At 47.1% G+C, this 26,842-nt stretch overlaps 47 non-coding genes across 47 annotated transcripts; all 47 read left to right on the top strand.

Moving 5' to 3' along the window:
• Positions 1-106: 106 nt before the first annotated feature.
• TRNAV-UAC (transfer RNA valine (anticodon UAC)) lies at positions 107-179 on the top strand. Its single transcript has one exon. It is a non-coding gene; the product is annotated as a tRNA-Val (tRNA).
• A 434-nt stretch (positions 180-613) lies between these two features.
• Positions 614-685, top strand: TRNAP-AGG (transfer RNA proline (anticodon AGG)). Its single transcript has one exon. It is a non-coding gene; the product is annotated as a tRNA-Pro (tRNA).
• Positions 686-1,070: 385 nt separating this feature from the next.
• On the top strand, positions 1,071-1,143 carry TRNAV-AAC (transfer RNA valine (anticodon AAC)). Its single transcript has one exon. It is a non-coding gene; the product is annotated as a tRNA-Val (tRNA).
• A 295-nt stretch (positions 1,144-1,438) lies between these two features.
• TRNAL-CAA (transfer RNA leucine (anticodon CAA)) lies at positions 1,439-1,550 on the top strand. The gene is made up of 2 exons: positions 1,439-1,476; positions 1,505-1,550. It is a non-coding gene; the product is annotated as a tRNA-Leu (tRNA).
• A 1,395-nt stretch (positions 1,551-2,945) lies between these two features.
• On the top strand, positions 2,946-3,018 carry TRNAV-UAC (transfer RNA valine (anticodon UAC)). The gene has a single exon. It is a non-coding gene; the product is annotated as a tRNA-Val (tRNA).
• Positions 3,019-3,452: 434 nt separating this feature from the next.
• On the top strand, positions 3,453-3,524 carry TRNAP-AGG (transfer RNA proline (anticodon AGG)). Its single transcript has one exon. It is a non-coding gene; the product is annotated as a tRNA-Pro (tRNA).
• A 394-nt stretch (positions 3,525-3,918) lies between these two features.
• Positions 3,919-3,991, top strand: TRNAV-AAC (transfer RNA valine (anticodon AAC)). Its single transcript has one exon. It is a non-coding gene; the product is annotated as a tRNA-Val (tRNA).
• Positions 3,992-4,286: 295 nt separating this feature from the next.
• Positions 4,287-4,398, top strand: TRNAL-CAA (transfer RNA leucine (anticodon CAA)). Its single transcript has 2 exons — positions 4,287-4,324; positions 4,353-4,398. It is a non-coding gene; the product is annotated as a tRNA-Leu (tRNA).
• Positions 4,399-5,326: 928 nt separating this feature from the next.
• Positions 5,327-5,398, top strand: TRNAP-CGG (transfer RNA proline (anticodon CGG)). Its single transcript has one exon. It is a non-coding gene; the product is annotated as a tRNA-Pro (tRNA).
• Positions 5,399-5,782: 384 nt separating this feature from the next.
• TRNAV-UAC (transfer RNA valine (anticodon UAC)) lies at positions 5,783-5,855 on the top strand. Its single transcript has one exon. It is a non-coding gene; the product is annotated as a tRNA-Val (tRNA).
• Positions 5,856-6,289: 434 nt separating this feature from the next.
• Positions 6,290-6,361, top strand: TRNAP-AGG (transfer RNA proline (anticodon AGG)). Its single transcript has one exon. It is a non-coding gene; the product is annotated as a tRNA-Pro (tRNA).
• Positions 6,362-6,746: 385 nt separating this feature from the next.
• TRNAV-AAC (transfer RNA valine (anticodon AAC)) lies at positions 6,747-6,819 on the top strand. Its single transcript has one exon. It is a non-coding gene; the product is annotated as a tRNA-Val (tRNA).
• Positions 6,820-7,114: 295 nt separating this feature from the next.
• On the top strand, positions 7,115-7,226 carry TRNAL-CAA (transfer RNA leucine (anticodon CAA)). The gene is made up of 2 exons: positions 7,115-7,152; positions 7,181-7,226. It is a non-coding gene; the product is annotated as a tRNA-Leu (tRNA).
• A 939-nt stretch (positions 7,227-8,165) lies between these two features.
• On the top strand, positions 8,166-8,237 carry TRNAP-UGG (transfer RNA proline (anticodon UGG)). The gene has a single exon. It is a non-coding gene; the product is annotated as a tRNA-Pro (tRNA).
• A 384-nt stretch (positions 8,238-8,621) lies between these two features.
• Positions 8,622-8,694, top strand: TRNAV-UAC (transfer RNA valine (anticodon UAC)). The gene has a single exon. It is a non-coding gene; the product is annotated as a tRNA-Val (tRNA).
• Positions 8,695-9,128: 434 nt separating this feature from the next.
• On the top strand, positions 9,129-9,200 carry TRNAP-AGG (transfer RNA proline (anticodon AGG)). Its single transcript has one exon. It is a non-coding gene; the product is annotated as a tRNA-Pro (tRNA).
• Positions 9,201-9,585: 385 nt separating this feature from the next.
• TRNAV-AAC (transfer RNA valine (anticodon AAC)) lies at positions 9,586-9,658 on the top strand. Its single transcript has one exon. It is a non-coding gene; the product is annotated as a tRNA-Val (tRNA).
• Positions 9,659-9,954: 296 nt separating this feature from the next.
• Positions 9,955-10,066, top strand: TRNAL-CAA (transfer RNA leucine (anticodon CAA)). Its single transcript has 2 exons — positions 9,955-9,992; positions 10,021-10,066. It is a non-coding gene; the product is annotated as a tRNA-Leu (tRNA).
• A 928-nt stretch (positions 10,067-10,994) lies between these two features.
• Positions 10,995-11,066, top strand: TRNAP-UGG (transfer RNA proline (anticodon UGG)). Its single transcript has one exon. It is a non-coding gene; the product is annotated as a tRNA-Pro (tRNA).
• Positions 11,067-11,450: 384 nt separating this feature from the next.
• Positions 11,451-11,523, top strand: TRNAV-UAC (transfer RNA valine (anticodon UAC)). Its single transcript has one exon. It is a non-coding gene; the product is annotated as a tRNA-Val (tRNA).
• Positions 11,524-11,957: 434 nt separating this feature from the next.
• On the top strand, positions 11,958-12,029 carry TRNAP-AGG (transfer RNA proline (anticodon AGG)). Its single transcript has one exon. It is a non-coding gene; the product is annotated as a tRNA-Pro (tRNA).
• A 385-nt stretch (positions 12,030-12,414) lies between these two features.
• Positions 12,415-12,487, top strand: TRNAV-AAC (transfer RNA valine (anticodon AAC)). The gene has a single exon. It is a non-coding gene; the product is annotated as a tRNA-Val (tRNA).
• Positions 12,488-12,782: 295 nt separating this feature from the next.
• Positions 12,783-12,894, top strand: TRNAL-CAA (transfer RNA leucine (anticodon CAA)). The gene is made up of 2 exons: positions 12,783-12,820; positions 12,849-12,894. It is a non-coding gene; the product is annotated as a tRNA-Leu (tRNA).
• Positions 12,895-13,832: 938 nt separating this feature from the next.
• On the top strand, positions 13,833-13,904 carry TRNAP-UGG (transfer RNA proline (anticodon UGG)). Its single transcript has one exon. It is a non-coding gene; the product is annotated as a tRNA-Pro (tRNA).
• Positions 13,905-14,288: 384 nt separating this feature from the next.
• Positions 14,289-14,361, top strand: TRNAV-UAC (transfer RNA valine (anticodon UAC)). The gene has a single exon. It is a non-coding gene; the product is annotated as a tRNA-Val (tRNA).
• Positions 14,362-14,795: 434 nt separating this feature from the next.
• Positions 14,796-14,867, top strand: TRNAP-AGG (transfer RNA proline (anticodon AGG)). The gene has a single exon. It is a non-coding gene; the product is annotated as a tRNA-Pro (tRNA).
• Positions 14,868-15,252: 385 nt separating this feature from the next.
• TRNAV-AAC (transfer RNA valine (anticodon AAC)) lies at positions 15,253-15,325 on the top strand. Its single transcript has one exon. It is a non-coding gene; the product is annotated as a tRNA-Val (tRNA).
• A 285-nt stretch (positions 15,326-15,610) lies between these two features.
• On the top strand, positions 15,611-15,722 carry TRNAL-CAA (transfer RNA leucine (anticodon CAA)). Its single transcript has 2 exons — positions 15,611-15,648; positions 15,677-15,722. It is a non-coding gene; the product is annotated as a tRNA-Leu (tRNA).
• A 929-nt stretch (positions 15,723-16,651) lies between these two features.
• On the top strand, positions 16,652-16,724 carry TRNAP-CGG (transfer RNA proline (anticodon CGG)). Its single transcript has one exon. It is a non-coding gene; the product is annotated as a tRNA-Pro (tRNA).
• Positions 16,725-17,107: 383 nt separating this feature from the next.
• On the top strand, positions 17,108-17,180 carry TRNAV-UAC (transfer RNA valine (anticodon UAC)). The gene has a single exon. It is a non-coding gene; the product is annotated as a tRNA-Val (tRNA).
• Positions 17,181-17,614: 434 nt separating this feature from the next.
• On the top strand, positions 17,615-17,686 carry TRNAP-AGG (transfer RNA proline (anticodon AGG)). The gene has a single exon. It is a non-coding gene; the product is annotated as a tRNA-Pro (tRNA).
• Positions 17,687-18,071: 385 nt separating this feature from the next.
• On the top strand, positions 18,072-18,144 carry TRNAV-AAC (transfer RNA valine (anticodon AAC)). Its single transcript has one exon. It is a non-coding gene; the product is annotated as a tRNA-Val (tRNA).
• A 295-nt stretch (positions 18,145-18,439) lies between these two features.
• TRNAL-CAA (transfer RNA leucine (anticodon CAA)) lies at positions 18,440-18,551 on the top strand. The gene is made up of 2 exons: positions 18,440-18,477; positions 18,506-18,551. It is a non-coding gene; the product is annotated as a tRNA-Leu (tRNA).
• Positions 18,552-19,490: 939 nt separating this feature from the next.
• TRNAP-CGG (transfer RNA proline (anticodon CGG)) lies at positions 19,491-19,563 on the top strand. Its single transcript has one exon. It is a non-coding gene; the product is annotated as a tRNA-Pro (tRNA).
• Positions 19,564-19,946: 383 nt separating this feature from the next.
• Positions 19,947-20,019, top strand: TRNAV-UAC (transfer RNA valine (anticodon UAC)). The gene has a single exon. It is a non-coding gene; the product is annotated as a tRNA-Val (tRNA).
• Positions 20,020-20,453: 434 nt separating this feature from the next.
• On the top strand, positions 20,454-20,525 carry TRNAP-AGG (transfer RNA proline (anticodon AGG)). Its single transcript has one exon. It is a non-coding gene; the product is annotated as a tRNA-Pro (tRNA).
• A 394-nt stretch (positions 20,526-20,919) lies between these two features.
• Positions 20,920-20,992, top strand: TRNAV-AAC (transfer RNA valine (anticodon AAC)). The gene has a single exon. It is a non-coding gene; the product is annotated as a tRNA-Val (tRNA).
• A 295-nt stretch (positions 20,993-21,287) lies between these two features.
• On the top strand, positions 21,288-21,399 carry TRNAL-CAA (transfer RNA leucine (anticodon CAA)). The gene is made up of 2 exons: positions 21,288-21,325; positions 21,354-21,399. It is a non-coding gene; the product is annotated as a tRNA-Leu (tRNA).
• A 928-nt stretch (positions 21,400-22,327) lies between these two features.
• On the top strand, positions 22,328-22,399 carry TRNAP-UGG (transfer RNA proline (anticodon UGG)). Its single transcript has one exon. It is a non-coding gene; the product is annotated as a tRNA-Pro (tRNA).
• A 384-nt stretch (positions 22,400-22,783) lies between these two features.
• Positions 22,784-22,856, top strand: TRNAV-UAC (transfer RNA valine (anticodon UAC)). Its single transcript has one exon. It is a non-coding gene; the product is annotated as a tRNA-Val (tRNA).
• A 434-nt stretch (positions 22,857-23,290) lies between these two features.
• TRNAP-AGG (transfer RNA proline (anticodon AGG)) lies at positions 23,291-23,362 on the top strand. The gene has a single exon. It is a non-coding gene; the product is annotated as a tRNA-Pro (tRNA).
• Positions 23,363-23,747: 385 nt separating this feature from the next.
• On the top strand, positions 23,748-23,820 carry TRNAV-AAC (transfer RNA valine (anticodon AAC)). The gene has a single exon. It is a non-coding gene; the product is annotated as a tRNA-Val (tRNA).
• A 295-nt stretch (positions 23,821-24,115) lies between these two features.
• On the top strand, positions 24,116-24,227 carry TRNAL-CAA (transfer RNA leucine (anticodon CAA)). Its single transcript has 2 exons — positions 24,116-24,153; positions 24,182-24,227. It is a non-coding gene; the product is annotated as a tRNA-Leu (tRNA).
• Positions 24,228-25,166: 939 nt separating this feature from the next.
• Positions 25,167-25,238, top strand: TRNAP-UGG (transfer RNA proline (anticodon UGG)). The gene has a single exon. It is a non-coding gene; the product is annotated as a tRNA-Pro (tRNA).
• Positions 25,239-25,622: 384 nt separating this feature from the next.
• On the top strand, positions 25,623-25,695 carry TRNAV-UAC (transfer RNA valine (anticodon UAC)). The gene has a single exon. It is a non-coding gene; the product is annotated as a tRNA-Val (tRNA).
• Positions 25,696-26,129: 434 nt separating this feature from the next.
• Positions 26,130-26,201, top strand: TRNAP-AGG (transfer RNA proline (anticodon AGG)). The gene has a single exon. It is a non-coding gene; the product is annotated as a tRNA-Pro (tRNA).
• A 385-nt stretch (positions 26,202-26,586) lies between these two features.
• TRNAV-AAC (transfer RNA valine (anticodon AAC)) lies at positions 26,587-26,659 on the top strand. The gene has a single exon. It is a non-coding gene; the product is annotated as a tRNA-Val (tRNA).
• The last annotated feature ends 183 nt before the right edge of the window (positions 26,660-26,842 follow it).

Below are 26,842 nucleotides of genomic sequence, written 5' to 3'. Positions count from 1 at the left end.
ATAGAGACCGGGTAAGGAGAGCCCAACTTTGAGCTTCAAGGACATTGGCCCTTAGTCTGTGCATTCCAGCCCAATACATGCCAACAAGATTCTTGAGTTAGTGTCTGTTTCTGTAGTGTAGTGGGTATCACGTTCGCCTTACACGCGAAAGGTCCCTGGTTCGAGACCGGGCAGAAACAGCGGTTTGCTGTTTATAACAGTGTTTGCCTTTACTGGCTGACTTTATAGGAAAGCTGAGATAATAGAGGCTGTCTATCCCTCACCAACCTGACGTAGTGTGCTCCAGGGATCTCAGTGACAGCTCGAAAAGAGAAGTGACAATAGCTTGCGCCATTCGCTTGCTCGCCCTTTGCTCTGAAGGGTGGGCCTACTTCATGAAAGCAAGGAATGAGAGCAGAAATGCTTTTCTTGTCCTCACCACAAGCAGACACTTAGAGAAAACAAACTGTCTGAAGGACAGAGGCTTTTTAATTTCTTGTTTGATGACGGCCATGGAAAAGACAGCAATCATATTGCAGAAGAGAGCAACATGTGCAGTTGCTTGCTTTGGGTGAAGCATTCACTGACTAGCTGCCACTAACCCCTGGAGCCGTGTCAGAGGTGACTCTTGCGTGGCTCGTTGGTCTAGGGGTATGATTCTCGCTTAGGGTGCGAGAGGTCCCGGGTTCAAATCCCGGACGAGCCCTTTTTAGAGCTAAACATACAAATCGTACTAAAAATGCACTATGCCTGACTATTTCTAGTAATACTCGGTGCATTGTTGCGCAACATATTCCTAACCTCAGAAGAAAAATGGATCACCATGCTTTTTCTGCCTACCTGCTTAGTCTCAGTGTGTCCCAGGTGATGCTTTCCCAAGCTGTACTCGCAGACATTTAGGCATCAGATATTTGTCTGTCGATGCCTGCACAAGTAAATTTTGAATACGTCTAATTGCAAGCATGTTGGATGATATCTCTGAGGTTTTCACACTTGTTCTGCACATTCTGAGCCGCTGCTGATACAGCAGAATAGAAGTAGGGTGAAGCCTTGAGAGGAACTTTGCTTTAACAGTAGCAAGCAGCAAGGTCGTTTCTGTAGTGTAGTGGTCATCACGTTCGCCTAACACGCGAAAGGTCCCCGGTTCGAGACCGGGCAGAAACACTGAGCGTTGGCTGCTTTTATGTGCACACTCTAAAACCTTATTATCTGAATGCAAGTTTAAGAAGAGGTGGTCTTTGAACACAGTGAGCCGTGGGAAACTTTCTTTACCTTTGCAAGACGAAACAAAGTTATCTGCATCCATCATCTGGGGGTCGTTCTTGTGCCTATTTTTATTTTGTTTAAGCTATGTTGTATTGTTGGGGCCTTTACACCTGTGACATTGCTGTGAAGGTTGTAAGTGGAAACATTGGCAGGTGCAGATAGAAGAGTTAGACCTAAGCCCCCCTCATGAGCCGTCAGGATGGCCGAGTGGTCTAAGGCGCCAGACTCAAGAGAGCTTGATCTTCAGTGTAGCTGAGCCTTCTGGTCTCCTCATGGAGGTGTGGGTTCAAATCCCACTTCTGACAGGTCCCTTTTACACCCGTAAATCTTCCTGTTTTTTGCAGTGCGTTCCCGGCAAACACCACAATCTTTGCAGGAACCTGTAGCATGTGAAGAGAAATCCACCAACAATCAGGCTGGGCCCTCAATCACAATTCCATGGATTTCTGGAAATGACACCTCAGGCCCACCTTCCATTAAATTTGCACTCCATCACAGTAACTGCCATGCTGGGTTTCTAACTAAGCAGTTGATCCCATCATTTGTTGTGAGGCTCTCCTGCCACCTTTTGGGCAGAGAAGGCACTGTCCCTGCAAAAACACAGGCAGACATGTTCAACAGGGCTTCCTGGTTATGTGGGAGGAGCAGAATGCCATTGGTCCCCCCTTGCAAATTCTAATTTACATAAGGAAGACAGAGAGGTAGCTGGGAGTAGGCACTGCACACGGGCATTGCACTCTCTCTTATGATTTGCAGCCAATTCTAGATTGAGGCAGGAGGAAAGGAGGTGACTCGCCCAACAATGGCTATACTGAGAAGTCAGCCACTCTGGGTCTCCCAGGTGAGTGTTTCAGGCCTGTGAGCCACTCATATAAATCTCGCCTGATTGAGCCTGATCGAGCGCTGAGCGAGCGCGTTTGAATCCAAATATCAAACCCCTCTTTCTCAGGCGCAGGAAATGGTGGGCCCTTCATTGCTTCTGGTGTGGAAGTCTATGGGGCAAGGGTACAGGACTTGCAGAGGAGAACAATTGCCAGAAAGTGCTTGCTGTTCTCATCAGTGCCTTTTTTCTGCTCACTGGCTGATAGGAGATTGGCTGCCCCCTTTCTTGCTAGAGTGAAAAAACAACAACTTGAGAGAAAACATGACGTTGTGAGGCTCACTTAGAGGGAGACTAGCCAAATAGCCCTGCTTTTTTCTGAAAGACGCTTCAGAAATTGTTCAAAATGTCTCCTGGCCACTCAGACTCGTTGGTCTAGGGGTATGATTCTCGCTTCGGGTGCGAGAGGTCCCGGGTTCAAATCCCGGACTAGCCCATGCTGTGGACATTTTCAGGATGCTTGTAATATAGGAGCATTTCTTCTTTTCAATGCTATAAGACGCTGTGTATGTCGAGAAAGTTCCTTACCCTGCACGCTATTTTCCACTTGTGGCGTGATAAAGGAGTGCAGGACTTCTTTGCAACTGCTTTTCTGGGCCAGACCAGCATGGTAGGAACATTACATGCATAGTGTTTTTCTAGTGTAATTTCAGGATATGGTTTCAAAATCGCCTCTTGGAATAAAAGTGGTCCTCATTCCTGTCTTCCAAAGAAATAGAGACCGGGTAAGGAGAGCCCAACTTTGAGCTACAAGGACATTGGCCCTTAGTCTGTGCATTCCAGCCCAATACATGCCAACAAGATTCCTGAGTTAGTGTCTGTTTCTGTAGTGTAGTGGTTATCACGTTTGCCTTACACGCGAAAGGTCCCTGGTTCGAGACCGGGCAGAAACAGCGGTTTGCTGTTTTTAACAGTGTTTGCCTTTACTGGCTGACTTTATAGGAAAGCTGAGATAATAGAGGCTGTCTATCCCTCACCAACCTGACGTAGTGTGCTCCAGGGATCTCAGTAACAGCTCGAAAAGAGAAGTGACGATAGCTTGCGCCATTCGCTTGCTCGCCCTTTGCTCTGAAGGGTGGGCCTACTTCATGAAAGCAAGGAATGAGAGCAGAAATGCTTTTCTTGTCCTCACCACAAGCAGACACTTAGAGAAAACAAACTGTCTGAAGGACAGAGGCTTTTTAATTTCTTGTTTGATGACGGCCATGGAAAAGACAGCAATCATATTGCAGAAGAGAGCAACATGTGCAGTTGCTTGCTTTGGGTGAAGCATTCACCGACTAGCTGCCACTAACCCCTGGAGCTGTGTCAGAGGTGACTCTTGCGTGGCTCGTTGGTCTAGGGGTATGATTCTCGCTTAGGGTGCGAGAGGTCCTGGGTTCAAATCCCGGACGAGCCCTTTTTAGAGCTAAACATACAAATCGTACTAAAAATGCACTATGCCTGACTATTTCTAGTAATACTCGGTGCATTGTTGCGCAACATATTCCTAACCTCAGAAGAAAAATGGATCCCCGTGCTTTTTCTGCCTACCTGCTTAGTCTCAGTGTGTGATGCTTTCCCAAGCTGTACTCGCAGACATTTAGGCATTTAGGCATTTAGGCATCAGATATTTGTCTGTCGATGCCTGCACAAGTAAATTTTGAATACGTCTAATTGCAAGCATGTTGGATGATATCTCTGAGGTTTTCACACTTGTTCTGCACATTCTGAGCCGCTGCTGATACAGCAGAATAGAAGTAGGGTGAAGCCTTGAGAGGAACTTTGCTTTAACAGTAGCAAGCAGCAAGGTCGTTTCTATAGTGTAGTGGTCATCACGTTCGCATAACACGCGAAAGGTCCCCGGTTCGAGACCGGGCAGAAACACTGAGCGTTGGCTGCTTTTATGTGCACACTCTAAAACCTTATTATCTGAATGCAAGTTTAAGAAGAGGTGGTCTTTGAACACAGTGAGCCGTGGGAAACTTTCTTTACCTTTGCAAGACGAAACAAAGTTATCTGCATCCATCATCTGGGGGTCGTTCTTGTGCCTATTTTTATTTTGTTTAAGCTATGTTGTATTGTTGTGGCCTTTACACCTGTGACATTGCTGTGAAGGTTGTAAGTGGAAACATTGGCAGGTGCAGATAGAAGAGTTAGACCTAAGCCCCCCTCATGAGCCGTCAGGATGGCCGAGTGGTCTAAGGCACCAGACTCAAGAGAGCTTGATCTTCAGTGTAGCTGAGCCTTCTGGTCTCCTCATGGAGGCGTGGGTTCAAATCCCACTTCTGACAGGTCCCTTTTACAACCGTAAATCTTCCTGTTTTTTGCAGTGCGTTCCCGGCAAACACCACAATCTTTGCAGGAACCTGTAGCATGTGAAGAGAAATCCACCAACAATCAGGCTGGGCCCTCAATCACAATTCCATGGATTTCTGGAAATGACACCTCAGGCACACCTTCCATTAAATTTGCACTCCATCACAGTAACTGCCATGCTGGGTTTCTAACTAAGCAGTTGATCCCATCATTTGTTGTGAGGCTCTCCTGCCACCTTTTGGGCAGAGAAGGCACTGTCCCTGCAAAAACACAGGCAGACATGTTCAACAGGGCTTCCTGGTTATGTGGGAGGAGCAGAATGCCATTGGTCCCCCCTTGCAAATTCTAATTTACATAAGGAAGACAGAGAGGTAGCTGGGAGTAGGCACTGCACACGGGCATTGCACTCTCTCTTATGATTTGCAGCCAATTCTAGATTGAGGCAGGAGGAAAGGAGGTGACTCGCCCAACAATGGCTATACTGAGAAGTCAGCCACTCTGGGTCTCCCAGGTGAGTGTTTCAGGCCTGTGAGCCACTCATATAAATCTCGCCTGATCTCGCCTGATCGAGCGCGTTTGAATCCAAATATCAAACCCCTCTTTCTCAGGCGCAGGAAATGGTGGGCCCTTCATTGCTTCTGGTGTGGAAGTCTATGGGGCAAGGGTACAGGACTTGCAGAGGAGAACAATTGCCAGAAAGTGCTTGCTGTTCTCATCAGTGCCTTTTTTCTGCTCACTGGCTGATAGGAGATTGGCTGCCCCCTTTCTTGCTAGAGTGAAAAAACAACAACTTGAGAGAAAACATGACGTTGTGAGGCTCACTTAGAGGGAGACTAGCCAAATAGCCCTGCTTTTTTCTGAAAGACGCTTCAGAAATTGTTCAAAATGTCTCCTGGCCACTCAGGCTCGTTGGTCTAGGGGTATGATTCTCGCTTCGGGTGCGAGAGGTCCCGGGTTCAAATCCCGGACGAGCCCATGCTGTGGACATTTTCAGGATGCTTGTAATATAGGAGCATTTCTTCTTTTCAATGCTATAAGACGCTGTGTATGTCGAGAAAGTTCCTTACCCTGCACGCTATTTTCCACTTGTGGCGGGATAAAGGAGTGCAGGACTTCTTTGCAACTGCTTTTCTGGGCCAGACCAGCATGGTAGGAACATTACATGCATAGTGTTTTTCTAGTGTAATTTCAGGATATGGTTTCAAAATCGCCTCTTGGAATAAAAGTGGTCCTCATTCCTGTCTTCCAAAGAAATAGAGACCGGGTAAGGAGAGCCCAACTTTGAGCTACAAGGACATTGGCCCTTAGTCTGTGCATTCCAGCCCAATACATGCCAACAAGATTCCTGAGTTAGTGTCTGTTTCTGTAGTGTAGTGGTTATCACGTTTGCCTTACACGCGAAAGGTCCCTGCTTCGAGACCGGGCAGAAACAGCGGTTTGCTGTTTTTAACAGTGTTTACCTTTACTGGCTGACTTCATAGGAAAGCTGAGATAATAGAGGCTGTCTATCCCTCACCAACCTGACGTAGTGTGCTCCAGGGATCTCAGTGACAGCTCGAAAAGAGAAGTGACGATAGCTTGCGCCATTCGCTTGCTCGCCCTTTGCTCTGAAGGGTGGGCCTACTTCATGAAAGCAAGGAATGAGAGCAGAAATGCTTTTCTTGTCCTCACCACAAGCAGACACTTAGAGAAAACAAACTGTCTGAAGGACAGAGGCTTTTTAATTTCTTGTTTGATGACGGCCATGGAAAAGACAGCAATCATATTGCAGAAGAGAGCAACATGTGCAGTTGCTTGCTTTGGGTGAAGCATTCACCGACTAGCTGCCACTAACCCCTGGAGCCGTGTCAGAGGTGACTCTTGCGTGGCTCGTTGGTCTAGGGGTATGATTCTCGCTTAGGGTGCGAGAGGTCCCGGGTTCAAATCCCGGACGAGCCATTTTTAGAGCTAAACATACAAATCGTACTAAAAATGCACTATGCCTGACTATTTCTAGTAATACTCGGTGCATTGTTGCGCAACATATTCCTAACCTCAGAAGAAAAATGGATCACCGTGCTTTTTCTGCCTACCTGCTTAGTCTCAGTGTGTCCCAGGTGATGCTTTCCCAAGCTGTACTCGCAGACATTTAGGCATCAGATATTTGTCTGTCGATGCCTGCACAAGTAAATTTTGAATACGTCTAATTGCAAGCATGTTGGATGATATCTCTGAGGTTTTCACACTTGTTCTGCACATTCTGAGCCGCTGCTGATACAGCAGAATAGAAGTAGGATGAAGCCTTGAGAGGAACTTTGCTTTAACAGTAGCAAGCAGCAAGGTCGTTTCTGTAGAGTAGTGGTCATCACGTTCGCCTAACACGCGAAAGGTCCCCGGTTCGAGACCGGGCAGAAACACTGAGCGTTGGCTGCTTTTATGTGCACACTCTAAAACCTTATTATCTGAATGCAAGTTTAAGAAGAGGTGGTCTTTGAACACAGTGAGCCGTGGGAAACTTTCTTTACCTTTGCAAGACGAAACAAAGTTATCTGCATCCATCATCTGGGGGTCGTTCTTGTGCCTATTTTTATTTTGTTTAAGCTATGTTGTATTGTTGGGGCCTTTACACCTGTGACATTGCTGTGAAGGTTGTAAGTGGAAACATTGGCAGGTGCAGATAGAAGAGTTAGACCTAAGCCCCCCTCATGAGCCGTCAGGATGGCCGAGTGGTCTAAGGCGCCAGACTCAAGAGAGCTTGATCTTCAGTGTAGCTGAGCCTTCTGGTCTCCTCATGGAGGCGTGGGTTCAAATCCCACTTCTGACAGGTCACTTTTACACCCGTAAATCTTCCTGTTTTTTGCAGTGCGTTCCCGGCAAACACCACAATCTTTGCAGGAACCTGTAGCATGTGAAGAGAAATCCACCAACAATCAGGCTGGGCCCTCAATCACAATTCCATGGATTTCTGGAAATGACACCTCAGGCACACCTTCCATTAAATTTGCACTCCATCACAGTAACTGCCATGCTGGGTTTCTAACTAAGCAGTTGATCCCATCATTTGTTGTGAGGCTCTCCTGCCACCTTTTGGGCAGAGAAGGCACTGTCCCTGCAAAAACACAGGCAGACATGTTCAACAGGGCTTCCTGGTTATGTGGGAGGAGCAGAATGCCATTGGTCCCCCCTTGCAAATTCTAATTTACATAAGGAAGACAGAGAGGTAGCTGGGAGTAGGCACTGCACACGGGCATTGCACTCTCTCTTATGATTTGCAGCCAATTCTAGATTGAGGCAGGAGGAAAGGAGGTGACTCGCCCAACAATGGCTATACTGAGAAGTCAGCCACTCTGGGTCTCCCAGGTGAGTGTTTCAGGCCTGTGAGCCACTCATATAAATCTCGACTGATCGAGCCTGAGCGAGCGCTGAGCGAGCGCGTTTGAATCCAAATATCAAACCCCTCTTTCTCAGGCGCAGGAAATGGTGGGCCCTTCATTGCTTCTGGTGTGGAAGTCTATGGGGCAAGGGTCCAGGACTTGCAGAGGAGAACAATTGCCAGAAAGTGCTTGCTGTTCTCATCTGTGCCTTTTTTCTGCTCACTGGCTGATAGGAGATTGGCTGCCCCCTTTCTTGCTAGAGTGAAAAAACAACAACTTGAGAGAAAACATGACGTTGTGAGGCTCACTTAGAGGGAGACTAGCCAAATAGCCCTGCTTTTTTCTGAAAGACGCTTCAGAAATTGTTCAAAATGTCTCCTGGCCACTCAGGCTCGTTGGTCTAGGGGTATGATTCTCGCTTTGGGTGTGAGAGGTCCCGGGTTCAAATCCCGGACGAGCCCATGCTGTGGACATTTTCAGGATGCTTGTAATATAGGAGCATTTCTTCTTTTCAATGCTATAAGACGCTGTGTATGTCGAGAAAGTTCCTTACCCTGCACGCTATTTTCCACTTGTGGCGTGATAAAGAAGTGCAGGACTTCTTTGCAACTGCTTTTCTGGGCCAGACCAGCATGGTAGGAACATTACATGCATAGTGTTTTTCTAGTGTAATTTCAGGATATGGTTTCAAAATCGCCTCTTGGAATAAAAGTGGTCCTCATTCCTGTCTTCCAAAGAAATAGAGACCGGGTAAGGAGAGCCCAACTTTGAGCTACAAGGACATTGGCCCTTAGTCTGTGCATTCCAGCCCAATACATGCCAACAAGATTCCTGAGTTAGTGTCTGTTTCTGTAGTGTAGTGGTTATCACGTTCGCCTTACACGCGAAAGGTCCCTGGTTCGAGACCGGGCAGAAACAGCGGTTTGCTGTTTTTAACAGTGTTTACCTTTACTGGCTGACTTTATAGGAAAGCTGAGATAATAGAGGCTGTCTATCCCTCACCAACCTGACGTAGTGTGCTCCAGGGATCTCAGTGACAGCTCGAAAAGAGAAGTGACGATAGCTTGCGCCATTCGCTTGCTCGCCCTTTGCTCTGAAGGGTGGGCCTACTTCATGAAAGCAAGGAATGAGAGCAGAAATGCTTTTCTTGTCCTCACCACAAGCAGACACTTAGAGAAAACAAACTGTCTGAAGGACAGAGGCTTTTTAATTTCTTGTTTGATGACGGCCATGGAAAAGACAGCAATCATATTGCAGAAGAGAGCAACATGTGCAGTTGCTTGCTTTGGGTGAAGCATTCACCGACTAGCTGCCACTAATCCCTGGAGCCGTGTCAGAGGTGACTCTTGCGTGGCTCGTTGGTCTAGGGGTATGATTTTCGCTTAGGGTGCGAGAGGTCCCGGGTTCAAATCCCGGACGAGCCCTTTTTAGAGCTAAACATACAAATCGTACTAAAAATGCACTATGCCTGATTATTTCTAGTAATACTCGGTGCATTGTTGCGCAACATATTCCTAACCTCAGAAGAAAAATGGATCACCGTGCTTTTTCTGCCTACCTGCTTAGTCTCAGTGTGTCCCAGGTGATGCTTTCCCAAGCTGTACTCGCAGACATTTAGGCATCAGATATTTGTCTGTCGATGCCTGCACAAGTAAATTTTGAATACGTCTAATTGCAAGCATGTTGGATGATATCTCTGAGGTTTTCACACTTGTTCTGCACATTCTGAGCCGCTGCTGATACAGCAGAATAGAAGTAGGATGAAGCCTTGAGAGGAACTTTGCTTTAACAGTAGCAAGCAGCAAGGTCGTTTCTGTAGTGTAGTGGTCATCACATTTGCCTAACACGCGAAAGGTCCCCGGTTCGAGACCGGGCAGAAACACTGAGCGTTGGCTGCTTTTATGTGCACACTCTAAAACCTTATTATCTGAATGCAAGTTTAAGAAGAGGTGGTCTTTGAACACAGTGAGCCGTGGGAAACTTTCTTTACCTTTGCAAGACGAAACAAAGTTATCTGCATCCATCATCTGGGGGTCGTTCTTGTGCCTATTTTTATTTTGTTTAAGCTATGTTGTATTGTTGGGGCCTTTACACCTGTGACATTGCTGTGAAGGTTGTAAGTGGAAACATTGGCAGGTGCAGATAGAAGAGTTAGACCTAAGCCCCCCCTCATGAGCCGTCAGGATGGCCGAGTGGTCTAAGGCGCCAGACTCAAGAGAGCTTGATCTTCAGTGTAGCTGAGCCTTCTGGTCTCCTCATGGAGGCGTGGGTTCAAATCCCACTTCTGACAGGTCCCTTTTACACCCGTAAATCTTCCTGTTTTTTGCAGTGCGTTCCCGGCAAACACCACAATCTTTGCAGGAACCTGTAGCATGTGAAGAGAAATCCACCAACAATCAGGCTGGGCCCTCAATCACAATTCCATGGATTTCTGGAAATGACACCTCAGGCACACCTTCCATTAAATTTGCACTCCATCACAGTAACTGCCATGCTGGGTTTCTAACTAAGCAGTTGATCCCATCATTTGTTGTGAGGCTCTCCTGCCACCTTTTGGGCAGAGAAGGCACTGTCCCTGCAAAAACACAGGCAGACATGTTCAACAGGGCTTCCTGGTTATGTGGGAGGAGCAGAATGCCATTGGTCCCCCCTTGCAAATTCTAATTTACATAAGGAAGACAGAGAGGTAGCTGGGAGTAGGCACTGCACACGGGCATTGCACTCTCTCTTATGATTTGCAGCCAATTCTAGATTGAGGCAGGAGGAAAGGAGGTGACTCGCCCAACAATGGCTATACTGAGAAGTCAGCCACTCTGGGTCTCCCAGGTGAGTGTTTCAGGCCTGTGAGCCACTCATATAAATCTCGCCTGATCTCGCCTGATCGAGCGCGTTTGAATCCAAATATCAAACCCCTCTTTCTCAGGCGCAGGAAATGGTGGGCCCTTCATTGCTTCTGGTGTGGAAGTCTATGGGGCAAGGGTACAGGACTTGCAGAGGAGAACAATTGCCAGAAAGTGCTTGCTGTTCTCATCAGTGCCTTTTTTCTGCTCACTGGCTGATAGGAGATTGGCTGCCCCCTTTCTTGCTAGAGTGAAAAAACAACAACTTGAGAGAAAACATGACGTTGTGAGGCTCACTTAGAGGGAGACTAGCCAAATAGCCCTGCTTTTTTCTGAAAGACGCTTCAGAAATTGTTCAAAATGTCTCCTGGCCACTCAGGCTCGTTGGTCTAGGGGTATGATTCTCGCTTTGGGTGCGAGAGGTCCCGGGTTCAAATCCCGGACGAGCCCATGCTGTGGACATTTTCAGGATGCTTGTAATATAGGAGCATTTCTTCTTTTCAATGCTATAAGACGCTGTGTATGTCGAGAAAGTTCCTTACCCTGCACGCTATTTTCCACTTGTGGCGTGATAAAGGAGTGCAGGACTTCTTTGCAACTGCTTTTCTGGGCCAGACCAGCATGGTAGGAACATTACATGCATAGTGTTTTTCTAGTGTAATTTCAGGATATGGTTTCAAAATCGCCTCTTGGAATAAAAGTGGTCCTCATTCCTGTCTTCCAAAGAAATAGAGACCGGGTAAGGAGAGCCCAACTTTGAGCTACAAGGACATTGGCCCTTAGTCTGTGCATTCCAGCCCAATACATGCCAACAAGATTCCTGAGTTAGTGTCTGTTTCTGTAGTGTAGTGGTTATCACGTTCGCCTTACACGCGAAAGGTCCCTGGTTCGAGACCGGGCAGAAACAGCGGTTTGCTGTTTTTAACAGTGTTTACCTTTACTGGCTGACTTTATAGGAAAGCTGAGATAACAGAGGCTGTCTATCCCTCACCAACCTGACGTAGTGTGCTCCAGGGATCTCAGTGACAGCTCGAAAAGAGAAGTGACGATAGCTTGCGCCATTCGCTTGCTCGCCCTTTGCTCTGAAGGGTGGGCCTACTTCATGAAAGCAAGGAATGAGAGCAGAAATGCTTTTCTTGTCCTCACCACAAGCAGACACTTAGAGAAAACAAACTGTCTGAAGGACAGAGGCTTTTTAATTTCTTGTTTGATGACGGCCATGGAAAAGACAGCAATCATATTGCAGAAGAGAGCAACATGTGCAGTTGCTTGCTTTGGGTGAAGCATTCACCGACTAGCTGCCACTAACCCCTGGAGCCGTGTCAGAGGTGACTCTTGCGTGGCTCGTTGGTCTAGGGGTATGATTCTCGCTTAGGGTGCGAGAGGTCCCGGGTTCAAATCCCGGACGAGCCCTTTTTAGAGCTAAACATACAAATCGTACTAAAAATGCACTATGCCTGACTATTTCTAGTAATACTCGGTGCATTGTTGCGCAACATATTCCTAACCTCAGAAGAAAAATGGATCACCGTGCTTTTTCTGCCTACCTGCTTAGTCTCAGTGTGTCCCAGGTGATGCTTTCCCAAGCTGTACTCGCAGACATTTAGGCATCAGATATTTGTCTGTCGATGCCTGCACAAGTAAATTTTGAATACGTCTAATTGCAAGCATGTTGGATGATATCTCTGAGGTTTTCACACTTGTTCTGCACATTCTGAGCCGCTGCTGATACAGCAGAATAGAAGTAGGGTGAAGCCTTGAGAGGAACTTTGCTTTAACAGTAGCAAGCAGCAAGGTCGTTTCTGTAGTGTAGTGGTCATCACGTTCGCCTAACACGCGAAAGGTCCCCGGTTCGAGACCGGGCAGAAACACTGAGCGTTGGCTGCTTTTATGTGCACACTCTAAAACCTTATTATCTGAATGCAAGTTTAAGAAGAGGTGGTCTTTGAACACAGTGAGCCGTGGGAAACTTTCTTTACCTTTGCAAGACGAAACAAAGTTATCTGCATCCATCATCTGGGGGTCGTTCTTGTGCCTATTTTTATTTTGTTTAAGCTATGTTGTATTGTTGGGGCCTTTACACCTGTGACATTGCTGTGAAGGTTGTAAGTGGAAACATTGGCAGGTGCAGATAGAAGAGTTAGACCTAAGCCCCCCTCATGAGCCGTCAGGATGGCCGAGTGGTCTAAGGCGCCAGACTCAAGAGAGCTTGATCTTCAGTGTAGCTGAGCCTTCTGGTCTCCTCATGGAGGCGTGGGTTCAAATCCCACTTCTCACAGGTCACTTTTACACCCGTAAATCTTCCTGTTTTTTGCAGTGCGTTCCCTCAAACACCACAATCTTTGCAGGAACCTGTAGCATGTGAAGAGAAATCCACCAACAATCAGGCTGGGCCCTCAATCACAATTCCATGGATTTCTGGAAATGACACCTCAGGCACACCTTCCATTAAATTTGCACTCCATCACAGTAACTGCCATGCTGGGTTTCTAACTAAGCAGTTGATCCCATCATTTGTTGTGAGGCTCTCCTGCCACCTTTTGGGCAGAGAAGGCACTGTCCCTGCAAAAACACAGGCAGACATGTTCAACAGGGCTTCCTGGTTATGTGGGAGGAGCAGAATGCCATTGGTCCCCCCTTGCAAATTCTAATTTACATAAGGAAGACAGAGAGGTAGCTGGGAGTAGGCACTGCACACGGGCATTGCACTCTCTCTTATGATTTGCAGCCAATTCTAGATTGAGGCAGGAGGAAAGGAGGTGACTCGCCCAACAATGGCTATACTGAGAAGTCAGCCACTCTGGGTCTCCCAGGTGAGTGTTTCAGGCCTGTGAGCCACTCATATAAATCTCGCCTGATCGAGCCTGAGCGAGCGCTGAGCGAGCGCGTTTGAATCCAAATATCAAACCCCTCTTTCTCAGGCGCAGGAAATGGTGGGCCCTTCATTGCTTCTGGTGTGGAAGTCTATGGGGCAAGGGTCCAGGACTTGCAGAGGAGAACAATTGCCAGAAAGTGCTTGCTGTTCTCATCTGTGCCTTTTTTCTGCTCACTGGCTGATAGGAGATTGGCTGCCCCCTTTCTTGCTAGAGTGAAAAAACAACAACTTGAGAGAAAACATGACGTTGTGAGGCTCACTTAGAGGGAGACTAGCCAAATAGCCCTGCTTTTTTCTGAAAGACGCTTCAGAAATTGTTCAAAATGTCTCCTGGCCACTCAGGCTCGTTGGTCTAGGGGTATGATTCTCGCTTTGGGTGCGAGAGGTCCCGGGTTCAAATCCCGGACGAGCCCATGCTGTGGACATTTTCAGGATGCTTGTAATATAGGAGCATTTCTTCTTTTCAATGCTATAAGACGCTGTGTATGTCGAGAAAGTTCCTTACCCTGCACGCTATTTTCCACTTGTGGCGTGATAAAGAAGTGCAGGACTTCTTTGCAACTGCTTTTCTGGGCCAGACCAGCATGGTAGGAACATTACATGCATAGTGTTTTTCTAGTGTAATTTCAGGATATGGTTTCAAAATCGCCTCTTGGAATAAAAGTGGTCCTCATTCCTGTCTTCCAAAGAAATAGAGACCGGGTAAGGAGAGCCCAACTTTGAGCTACACGGACATTGGCCCTTAGTCTGTGCATTCCAGCCCAATACATGCCAACAAGATTCCTGAGTTAGTGTCTGTTTCTGTAGTGTAGTGGTTATCACGTTCGCCTTACACGCGAAAGGTCCCTGGTTCGAGACCGGGCAGAAACAGCGGTTTGCTGTTTTTAACAGTGTTTACCTTTACTGGCTGACTTTATAGGAAAGCTGAGATAATAGAGGCTGTCTATCCCTCACCAACCTGACGTAGTGTGCTCCAGGGATCTCAGTGACAGCTCGAAAAGAGAAGTGACGATAGCTTGCGCCATTCGCTTGCTCGCCCTTTGCTCTGAAGGGTGGGCCTACTTCATGAAAGCAAGGAATGAGAGCAGAAATGCTTTTCTTGTCCTCACCACAAGCAGACACTTAGAGAAAACAAACTGTCTGAAGGACAGAGGCTTTTTAATTTCTTGTTTGATGACGGCCATGGAAAAGACAGCAATCATATTGCAGAAGAGAGCAACATGTGCAGTTGCTTGCTTTGGGTGAAGCATTCACCGACTAGCTGCCACTAACCCCTGGAGCCGTGTCAGAGGTGACTCTTGCGTGGCTCGTTGGTCTAGGGGTATGATTCTCGCTTAGGGTGCGAGAGGTCCCGGGTTCAAATCCCGGACGAGCCCTTTTTAGAGCTAAACATACAAATCGTACTAAAAATGCACTATGCCTGACTATTTCTAGTAATACTCGGTGCATTGTTGCGCAACATATTCCTAACCTCAGAAGAAAAATGGATCACCGTGCTTTTTCTGCCTACCTGCTTAGTCTCAGTGTGTCCCAGGTGATGCTTTCCCAAGCTGTACGCGCAGACATTTAGGCATCAGATATTTGTCTGTCGATGCCTGCACAAGTAAATTTTGAATACGTCTAATTGCAAGCATGTTGGATGATATCTCTGAGGTTTTCACACTTGTTCTGCACATTCTGAGCCGCTGCTGATACAGCAGAATAGAAGTAGGGTGAAGCCTTGAGAGGAACTTTGCTTTAACAGTAGCAAGCAGCAAGGTCGTTTCTGTAGTGTAGTGGTCATCACGTTCGCCTAACACGCGAAAGGTCCCCGGTTCGAGACCGGGCAGAAACACTGAGCGTTGGCTGCTTTTATGTGCACACTCTAAAACCTTATTATCTGAATGCAAGTTTAAGAAGAGGTGGTCTTTGAACACAGTGAGCCGTGGGAAACTTTCTTTACCTTTGCAAGACGAAACAAAGTTATCTGCATCCATCATCTGGGGGTAGTTCTTGTGCCTATTTTTATTTTGTTTAAGCTATGTTGTATTGTTGGGGCCTTTACACCTGTGACATTGCTGTGAAGGTTGTAAGTGGAAACATTGGCAGGTGCAGATAGAAGAGTTAGACCTAAGCCCCCGTCAGGATGGCCGAGTGGTCTAAGGCGCCAGACTCAAGAGAGCTTGATCTTCAGTGTAGCTGAGCCTTCTGGTCTCCTCATGGAGGCGTGGGTTCAAATCCCACTTCTGACAGGTCACTTTTACACCCGTAAATCTTCCTGTTTTTTGCAGTGCGTTCCCGGCAAACACCACAATCTTTGCAGGAACCTGTAGCATGTGAAGAGAAATCCACCAACAATCAGGCTGGGCCCTCAATCACAATTCCATGGATTTCTGGAAATGACACCTCAGGCACACCTTCCATTAAATTTGCACTCCATCACAGTAACTGCCATGCTGGGTTTCTAACTAAGCAGTTGATCCCATCATTTGTTGTGAGGCTCTCCTGCCACCTTTTGGGCAGAGAAGGCACTGTCCCTGCAAAAACACAGGCAGACATGTTCAACAGGGCTTCCTGGTTATGTGGGAGGAGCAGAATGCCATTGGTCCCCCCTTGCAAATTCTAATTTACATAAGGAAGACAGAGAGGTAGCTGGGAGTAGGCACTGCACACGGGCATTGCACTCTCTCTTATGATTTGCAGCCAATTCTAGATTGAGGCAGGAGGAAAGGAGGTGACTCGCCCAACAATGGCTATACTGAGAAGTCAGCCACTCTGGGTCTCCCAGGTGAGTGTTTCAGGCCTGTGAGCCACTCATATAAATCTCGCCTGATCGAGCGCTGAGCGAGCGCGTTTGAATCCAAATATCAAACCCCTCTTTCTCAGGCGCAGGAAATGGTGGGCCCTTCATTGCTTCTGGTGTGGAAGTCTATGGGGCAAGGGTACAGGACTTGCAGAGGAGAACAATTGCCAGAAAGTGCTTGCTGTTCTCATCAGTGCCTTTTTTCTGCTCACTGGCTGATAGGAGATTGGCTGCCCCCTTTCTTGCTAGAGTGAAAAAACAACAACTTGAGAGAAAACATGACGTTGTGAGGCTCACTTAGAGGGAGACTAGCCAAATAGCCCTGCTTTTTTCTGAAAGACGCTTCAGAAATTGTTCAAAATGTCTCCTGGCCACTCAGACTCGTTGGTCTAGGGGTATGATTCTCGCTTCGGGTGCGAGAGGTCCCGGGTTCAAATCCCGGACGAGCCCATGCTGTGGACATTTTCAGGATGCTTGTAATATAGGAGCATTTCTTCTTTTCAATGCTATAAGACGCTGTGTATGTCGAGAAAGTTCCTTACCCTGCACGCTATTTTCCACTTGTGGCGTGATAAAGGAGTGCAGGACTTCTTTGCAACTGCTTTTCTGGGCCAGACCAGCATGGTAGGAACATTACATGCATAGTGTTTTTCTAGTGTAATTTCAGGATATGGTTTCAAAATTGCCTCTTGGAATAAAAGTGGTCCTCATTCCTGTCTTCCAAAGAAATAGAGACCGGGTAAGGAGAGCCCAACTTTGAGCTACAAGGACATTGGCCCTTAGTCTGTGCATTCCAGCCCAATACATGCCAACAAGATTCCTGAGTTAGTGTCTGTTTCTGTAGTGTAGTGGTTATCACGTTTGCCTTACACGCGAAAGGTCCCTGGTTCGAGACCGGGCAGAAACAGCGGTTTGCTGTTTTTAACAGTGTTTGCCTTTACTGGCTGACTTTATAGGAAAGCTGAGATAATAGAGGCTGTCTATCCCTCACCAACCTGACGTAGTGTGCTCCAGGGATCTCAGTGACAGCTCGAAAAGAGAAGTGACGATAGCTTGCGCCATTCGCTTGCTCGCCCTTTGCTCTGAAGGGTGGGCCTACTTCATGAAAGCAAGGAATGAGAGCAGAAATGCTTTTCTTGTCCTCACCACAAGCAGACACTTAGAGAAAACAAACTGTCTGAAGGACAGAGGCTTTTTAATTTCTTGTTTGATGACGGCCATGGAAAAGACAGCAATCATATTGCAGAAGAGAGCAACATGTGCAGTTGCTTGCTTTGGGTGAAGCATTCACCGACTAGCTGCCACTAACCCCTGGAGCCGTGTCAGAGGTGACTCTTGCGTGGCTCGTTGGTCTAGGGGTATGATTCTCGCTTAGGGTGCGAGAGGTCCCGGGTTCAAATCCCGGACGAGCCCTTTTTAGAGCTAAACATACAAATCGTACTAAAAATGCACTATGCCTGACTATTTCTAGTAATACTCGGTGCATTGTTGCGCAACATATTCCTAACCTCAGAAGAAAAATGGATCACCGTGCTTTTTCTGCCTACCTGCTTAGTCTCAGTGTGTCCCAGGTGATGCTTTCCCAAGCTGTACTCGCAGACATTTAGGCATCAGATATTTGTCTGTCGATGCCTGCACAAGTAAATTTTGAATACGTCTAATTGCAAGCATGTTGGATGATATCTCTGAGGTTTTCACACTTGTTCTGCACATTCTGAGCCGCTGCTGATACAGCAGAATAGAAGTAGGGTGAAGCCTTGAGAGGAACTTTGCTTTAACAGTAGCAAGCAGCAAGGTCGTTTCTGTAGTGTAGTGGTCATCACGTTCGCCTAACACGCGAAAGGTCCCCGGTTCGAGACCGGGCAGAAACACTGAGCGTTGGCTGCTTTTATGTGCACACTCTAAAACCTTATTATCTGAATGCAAGTTTAAGAAGAGGTGGTCTTTGAACACAGTGAGCCGTGGGAAACTTTCTTTACCTTTGCAAGACGAAACAAAGTTATCTGCATCCATCATCTGGGGGTCGTTCTTGTGCCTATTTTTATTTTGTTTAAGCTATGTTGTATTGTTGGGGCCTTTACACCTGTGACATTGCTGTGAAGGTTGTAAGTGGAAACATTGGCAGGTGCAGATAGAAGAGTTAGACCTAAGCCCCCCTCATGAGCCGTCAGGATGGCCGAGTGGTCTAAGGCGCCAGACTCAAGAGAGCTTGATCTTCAGTGTAGCTGAGCCTTCTGGTCTCCTCATGGAGGCGTGGGTTCAAATCCCACTTCTGACAGGTCCCTTTTACACCCGTAAATCTTCCTGTTTTTTGCAGTGCGTTCCCGGCAAACACCACAATCTTTGCAGGAACCTGTAGCATGTGAAGAGAAATCCACCAACAATCAGGCTGGGCCCTCAATCACAATTCCATGGATTTCTGGAAATGACACCTCAGGCACACCTTCCATTAAATTTGCACTCCATCACAGTAACTGCCATGCTGGGTTTCTAACTAAGCAGTTGATCCCATCATTTGTTGTGAGGCTCTCCTGCCACCTTTTGGGCAGAGAAGGCACTGTCCCTGCAAAAACACAGGCAGACATGTTCAACAGGGCTTCCTGGTTATGTGGGAGGAGCAGAATGCCATTGGTCCCCCCTTGCAAATTCTAATTTACATAAGGAAGACAGAGAGGTAGCTGGGAGTAGGCACTGCACACGGGCATTGCACTCTCTCTTATGATTTGCAGCCAATTCTAGATTGAGGCAGGAGGAAAGGAGGTGACTCGCCCAACAATGGCTATACTGAGAAGTCAGCCACTCTGGGTCTCCCAGGTGAGTGTTTCAGGCCTGTGAGCCACTCATATAAATCTCGCCTGATTGAGCCTGATCGAGCGCTGAGCGAGCGCGTTTGAATCCAAATATCAAACCCCTCTTTCTCAGGCGCAGGAAATGGTGGGCCCTTCATTGCTTCTGGTGTGGAAGTCTATGGGGCAAGGGTACAGGACTTGCAGAGGAGAACAATTGCCAGAAAGTGCTTGCTGTTCTCATCAGTGCCTTTTTTCTGCTCACTGGCTGATAGGAGATTGGCTGCCCCCTTTCTTGCTAGAGTGAAAAAACAACAACTTGAGAGAAAACATGACGTTGTGAGGCTCACTTAGAGGGAGACTAGCCAAATAGCCCTGCTTTTTTCTGAAAGACGCTTCAGAAATTGTTCAAAATGTCTCCTGGCCACTCAGACTCGTTGGTCTAGGGGTATGATTCTCGCTTCGGGTGCGAGAGGTCCCGGGTTCAAATCCCGGACGAGCCCATGCTGTGGACATTTTCAGGATGCTTGTAATATAGGAGCATTTCTTCTTTTCAATGCTATAAGACGCTGTGTATGTCGAGAAAGTTCCTTACCCTGCACGCTATTTTCCACTTGTGGCGTGATAAAGGAGTGCAGGACTTCTTTGCAACTGCTTTTCTGGGCCAGACCAGCATGGTAGGAACATTACATGCATAGTGTTTTTCTAGTGTAATTTCAGGATATGGTTTCAAAATTGCCTCTTGGAATAAAAGTGGTCCTCATTCCTGTCTTCCAAAGAAATAGAGACCGGGTAAGGAGAGCCCAACTTTGAGCTACAAGGACATTGGCCCTTAGTCTGTGCATTCCAGCCCAATACATGCCAACAAGATTCCTGAGTTAGTGTCTGTTTCTGTAGTGTAGTGGTTATCACGTTTGCCTTACACGCGAAAGGTCCCTGGTTCGAGACCGGGCAGAAACAGCGGTTTGCTGTTTTTAACAGTGTTTGCCTTTACTGGCTGACTTTATAGGAAAGCTGAGATAATAGAGGCTGTCTATCCCTCACCAACCTGACGTAGTGTGCTCCAGGGATCTCAGTGACAGCTCGAAAAGAGAAGTGACGATAGCTTGCGCCATTCGCTTGCTCGCCCTTTGCTCTGAAGGGTGGGCCTACTTCATGAAAGCAAGGAATGAGAGCAGAAATGCTTTTCTTGTCCTCACCACAAGCAGACACTTAGAGAAAACAAACTGTCTGAAGGACAGAGGCTTTTTAATTTCTTGTTTGATGACGGCCATGGAAAAGACAGCAATCATATTGCAGAAGAGAGCAACATGTGCAGTTGCTTGCTTTGGGTGAAGCATTCACCGACTAGCTGCCACTAACCCCTGGAGCCGTGTCAGAGGTGTCTCTTGCGTGGCTCGTTGGTCTAGGGGTATGATTCTCGCTTAGGGTGCGAGAGGTCCTGGGTTCAAATCCCGGACGAGCCCTTTTTAGAGCTAAACATACAAATCGTACTAAAAATGCACTATGCCTGACTATTTCTAGTAATACTCGGTGCATTGTTGCGCAACATATTCCTAACCTCAGAAGAAAAATGGATCCCCGTGCTTTTTCTGCCTACCTGCTTAGTCTCAGTGTGTGATGCTTTCCCAAGCTGTACTCGCAGACATTTAGGCATTTAGGCATTTAGGCATCAGATATTTGTCTGTCGATGCCTGCACAAGTAAATTTTGAATACGTCTAATTGCAAGCATGTTGGATGATATCTCTGAGGTTTTCACACTTGTTCTGCACATTCTGAGCCGCTGCTGATACAGCAGAATAGAAGTAGGGTGAAGCCTTGAGAGGAACTTTGCTTTAACAGTAGCAAGCAGCAAGGTCGTTTCTATAGTGTAGTGGTCATCACGTTCGCATAACACGCGAAAGGTCCCCGGTTTGAGACCGGGCAGAAACACTGAGCGTTGGCTGCTTTTATGTGCACACTCTAAAACCTTATTATCTGAATGCAAGTTTAAGAAGAGGTGGTCTTTGAACACAGTGAGCCGTGGGAAACTTTCTTTACCTTTGCAAGACGAAACAAAGTTATCTGCATCCATCATCTGGGGGTCGTTCTTGTGCCTATTTTTATTTTGTTTAAGCTATGTTGTATTGTTGTGGCCTTTACACCTGTGACATTGCTGTGAAGGTTGTAAGTGGAAACATTGGCAGGTGCAGATAGAAGAGTTAGACCTAAGCCCCCCTCATGAGCCGTCAGGATGGCCGAGTGGTCTAAGGCACCAGACTCAAGAGAGCTTGATCTTCAGTGTAGCTGAGCCTTCTGGTCTCCTCATGGAGGCGTGGGTTCAAATCCCACTTCTGACAGGTCCCTTTTACAACCGTAAATCTTCCTGTTTTTTGCAGTGCGTTCCCGGCAAACACCACAATCTTTGCAGGAACCTGTAGCATGTGAAGAGAAATCCACCAACAATCAGGCTGGGCCCTCAATCACAATTCCATGGATTTCTGGAAATGACACCTCAGGCACACCTTCCATTAAATTTGCACTCCATCACAGTAACTGCCATGCTGGGTTTCTAACTAAGCAGTTGATCCCATCATTTGTTGTGAGGCTCTCCTGCCACCTTTTGGGCAGAGAAGGCACTGTCCCTGCAAAAACACAGGCAGACATGTTCAACAGGGCTTCCTGGTTATGTGGGAGGAGCAGAATGCCATTGGTCCCCCCTTGCAAATTCTAATTTACATAAGGAAGACAGAGAGGTAGCTGGGAGTAGGCACTGCACACGGGCATTGCACTCTCTCTTATGATTTGCAGCCAATTCTAGATTGAGGCAGGAGGAAAGGAGGTGACTCGCCCAACAATGGCTATACTGAGAAGTCAGCCACTCTGGGTCTCCCAGGTGAGTGTTTCAGGCCTGTGAGCCACTCATATAAATCTCGCCTGATCTCGCCTGATCGAGCGCGTTTGAATCCAAATATCAAACCCCTCTTTCTCAGGCGCAGGAAATGGTGGGCCCTTCATTGCTTCTGGTGTGGAAGTCTATGGGGCAAGGGTACAGGACTTGCAGAGGAGAACAATTGCCAGAAAGTGCTTGCTGTTCTCATCAGTGCCTTTTTTCTGCTCACTGGCTGATAGGAGATTGGCTGCCCCCTTTCTTGCTAGAGTGAAAAAACAACAACTTGAGAGAAAACATGACGTTGTGAGGCTCACTTAGAGGGAGACTAGCCAAATAGCCCTGCTTTTTTCTGAAAGACGCTTCAGAAATTGTTCAAAATGTCTCCTAGCCACTCAGGCTCGTTGGTCTAGGGGTATGATTCTCGCTTTGGGTGCGAGAGGTCCCGGGTTCAAATCCCGGAAGAGCCCATGCTGTGGACATTTTCAGGATGCTTGTAATATAGGAGCATTTCTTCTTTTCAATGCTATAAGACGCTGTGTATGTCGAGAAAGTTCCTTACCCTGCACGCTATTTTCCACTTGTGGCGTGATAAAGGAGTGCAGGACTTCTTTGCAACTGCTTTTCTGGGCCAGACCAGCATGGTAGGAACATTACATGCATAGTGTTTTTCTAGTGTAATTTCAGGATATGGTTTCAAAATCGCCTCTTGGAATAAAAGTGGTCCTCATTCCTGTCTTCCAAAGAAATAGAGACCGGGTAAGGAGAGCCCAACTTTGAGCTACAAGGACATTGGCCCTTAGTCTGTGCATTCCAGCCCAATACATGCCAACAAGATTCCTGAGTTAGTGTCTGTTTCTGTAGTGTAGTGGTTATCACGTTTGCCTTACACGCGAAAGGTCCCTGCTTCGAGACCGGGCAGAAACAGCGGTTTGCTGTTTTTAACAGTGTTTACCTTTACTGGCTGACTTCATAGGAAAGCTGAGATAATAGAGGCTGTCTATCCCTCACCAACCTGACGTAGTGTGCTCCAGGGATCTCAGTGACAGCTCGAAAAGAGAAGTGACGATAGCTTGCGCCATTCGCTTGCTCGCCCTTTGCTCTGAAGGGTGGGCCTACTTCATGAAAGCAAGGAATGGGAGCAGAAATGCTTTTCTTGTCCTCACCACAAGCAGACACTTAGAGAAAACAAACTGTCTGAAGGACAGAGGCTTTTTAATTTCTTGTTTGATGACGGCCATGGAAAAGACAGCAATCATATTGCAGAAGAGAGCAACATGTGCAGTTGCTTGCTTTGGGTGAAGCATTCACCGACTAGCTGCCACTAACCCCTGGAGCCGTGTCAGAGGTGACTCTTGCGTGGCTCGTTGGTCTAGGGGTATGATTCTCGCTTAGGGTGCGAGAGGTCCCGGGTTCAAATCCCAGACGAGCCCTTTTTAGAGCTAAACATACAAATCGTACTAAAAATGCACTATGCCTGACTATTTCTAGTAATACTCGGTGCATTGTTGCGCAACATATTCCTAACCTCAGAAGAAAAATGGATCACCGTGCTTTTTCTGCCTACCTGCTTAGTCTCAGTGTGTCCCAGGTGATGCTTTCCCAAGCTGTACTCGCAGACATTTAGGCATCAGATATTTGTCTGTCGATGCCTGCACAAGTAAATTTTGAATACGTCTAATTGCAAGCATGTTGGATGATATCTCTGAGGTTTTCACACTTGTTCTGCACATTCTGAGCCGCTGTTGATACAGCAGAATAGAAGTAGGATGAAGCCTTGAGAGGAACTTTGCTTTAACAGTAGCAAGCAGCAAGGTCGTTTCTGTAGTGTAGTGGTCATCACGTTCGCCTAACACGCGAAAGGTCCCCGGTTCGAGACCGGGCAGAAACACTGAGCGTTGGCTGCTTTTATGTGCACACTCTAAAACCTTATTATCTGAATGCAAGTTTAAGAAGAGGTGGTCTTTGAACACAGTGAGCCGTGGGAAACTTTCTTTACCTTTGCAAGACGAAACAAAGTTATCTGCATCCATCATCTGGGGGTCGTTCTTGTGCCTATTTTTATTTTGTTTAAGCTATGTTGTATTGTTGGGGCCTTTACACCTGTGACATTGCTGTGAAGGTTGTAAGTGGAAACATTGGCAGGTGCAGATAGAAGAGTTAGACCTAAGCCCCCCTCATGAGCCGTCAGGATGGCCGAGTGGTCTAAGGCGCCAGACTCAAGAGAGCTTGATCTTCAGTGTAGCTGAGCCTTCTGGTCTCCTCATGGAGGCGTGGGTTCAAATCCCACTTCTGACAGGTCACTTTTACACCCGTAAATCTTCCTGTTTTTTGCAGTGCGTTCCCGGCAAACACCACAATCTTTGCAGGAACCTGTAGCATGTGAAGAGAAATCCACCAACAATCAGGCTGGGCCCTCAATCACAATTCCATGGATTTCTGGAAATGACACCTCAGGCACACCTTCCATTAAATTTGCACTCCATCACAGTAACTGCCATGCTGGGTTTCTAACTAAGCAGTTGATCCCATCATTTGTTGTGAGGCTCTCCTGCCACCTTTTGGGCAGAGAAGGCACTGTCCCTGCAAAAACACAGGCAGACATGTTCAACAGGGCTTCCTGGTTATGTGGGAGGAGCAGAATGCCATTGGTCCCCCCTTGCAAATTCTAATTTACATAAGGAAGACAGAGAGGTAGCTGGGAGTAGGCACTGCACACGGGCATTGCACTCTCTCTTATGATTTGCAGCCAATTCTAGATTGAGGCAGGAGGAAAGGAGGTGACTCGCCCAACAATGGCTATACTGAGAAGTCAGCCACTCTGGGTCTCCCAGGTGAGTGTTTCAGGCCTGTGAGCCACTCATATAAATCTCGCCTGATCGAGCCTGAGCGAGCGCTGAGCGAGCGCGTTTGAATCCAAATATCAAACCCCTCTTTCTCAGGCGCAGGAAATGGTGGGCCCTTCATTGCTTCTGGTGTGGAAGTCTATGGGGCAAGGGTCCAGGACTTGCAGAGGAGAACAATTGCCAGAAAGTGCTTGCTGTTCTCATCTGTGCCTTTTTTCTGCTCACTGGCTGATAGGAGATTGGCTGCCCCCTTTCTTGCTAGAGTGAAAAAACAACAACTTGAGAGAAAACATGACGTTGTGAGGCTCACTTAGAGGGAGACTAGCCAAATAGCCCTGCTTTTTTCTGGAAGACGCTTCAGAAATTGTTCAAAATGTCTCCTGGCCACTCAGGCTCGTTGGTCTAGGGGTATGATTCTCGCTTTGGGTGTGAGAGGTCCCGGGTTCAAATCCCGGACGAGCCCATGCTGTGGACATTTTCAGGATGCTTGTAATATAGGAGCATTTCTTCTTTTCAATGCTATAAGACGCTGTGTATGTCGAGAAAGTTCCTTACCCTGCACGCTATTTTCCACTTGTGGCGTGATAAAGAAGTGCAGGACTTCTTTGCAACTGCTTTTCTGGGCCAGACCAGCATGGTAGGAACATTACATGCATAGTGTTTTTCTAGTGTAATTTCAGGATATGGTTTCAAAATCGCCTCTTGGAATAAAAGTGGTCCTCATTCCTGTCTTCCAAAGAAATAGAGACCGGGTAAGGAGAGCCCAACTTTGAGCTACAAGGACATTGGCCCTTAGTCTGTGCATTCCAGCCCAATACATGCCAACAAGATTCCTGAGTTAGTGTCTGTTTCTGTAGTGTAGTGGTTATCACGTTTGCCTTACACGCGAAAGGTCCCTGGTTCGAGACCGGGCAGAAACAGCGGTTTGCTGTTTTTAACAGTGTTTGCCTTTACTGGCTGACTTTATAGGAAAGCTGAGATAATAGAGGCTGTCTATCCCTCACCAACCTGACGTAGTGTGCTCCAGGGATCTCAGTGACAGCTCGAAAAGAGAAGTGACGATAGCTTGCGCCATTCGCTTGCTCGCCCTTTGCTCTGAAGGGTGGGCCTACTTCATGAAAGCAAGGAATGAGAGCAGAAATGCTTTTCTTGTCCTCACCACAAGCAGACACTTAGAGAAAACAAACTGTCTGAAGGACAGAGGCTTTTTAATTTCTTGTTTGATGACGGCCATGGAAAAGACAGCAATCATATTGCAGAAGAGAGCAACATGTGCAGTTGCTTGCTTTGGGTGAAGCATTCACCGACTAGCTGCCACTAACCCCTGGAGCCGTGTCAGAGGTGACTCTTGCGTGGCTCGTTGGTCTAGGGGTATGATTCTCGCTTAGGGTGCGAGAGGTCCCGGGTTCAAATCCCGGACGAGCCCTTTTTAGAGCTAAACATACAAATCGTACTAAAAATGCACTATGCCTGACTATTTCTAGTAATACTCGGTGCATTGTTGCGCAACATATTCCTAACCTCAGAAGAAAAATGGATCACCGTGCTTTTTCTGCCTACCTGCTTAGTCTCAGTGTGTCCCAGGTGATGCTTTCCCAAGCTGTACTCGCAGACATTTAGGCATCAGATATTTGTCTGTCGATGCCTGCACAAGTAAATTTTGAATACGTCTAATTGCAAGCATGTTGGATGATATCTCTGAGGTTTTCACACTTGTTCTGCACATTCTGAGCCGCTGCTGATACAGCAGAATAGAAGTAGGGTGAAGCCTTGAGAGGAACTTTGCTTTAACAGTAGCAAGCAGCAAGGTCGTTTCTGTAGTGTAGTGGTCATCACGTTCGCCTAACACGCGAAAGGTCCCCGGTTCGAGACCGGGCAGAAACACTGAGCGTTGGCTGCTTTTATGTGCACACTCTAAAACCTTATTATCTGAATGCAAGTTTAAGAAGAGGTGGTCTTTGAACACAGTGAGCCGTGGGAAACTTTCTTTACCTTTGCAAGACGAAACAAAGTTATCTGCATCCATCATCTGGGGGTCGTTCTTGTGCCTATTTTTATTTTGTTTAA

This window comes from Lissotriton helveticus, chromosome 10, assembly GCF_964261635.1.
Source record: "Lissotriton helveticus chromosome 10, aLisHel1.1, whole genome shotgun sequence".
In the NCBI taxonomy this organism is placed as follows: Eukaryota; Metazoa; Chordata; class Amphibia; order Caudata; family Salamandridae; genus Lissotriton; species Lissotriton helveticus.
Note: the sequence above shows the minus strand (reverse complement) of the source record. Positions and strands in the feature narration are given on the sequence as shown.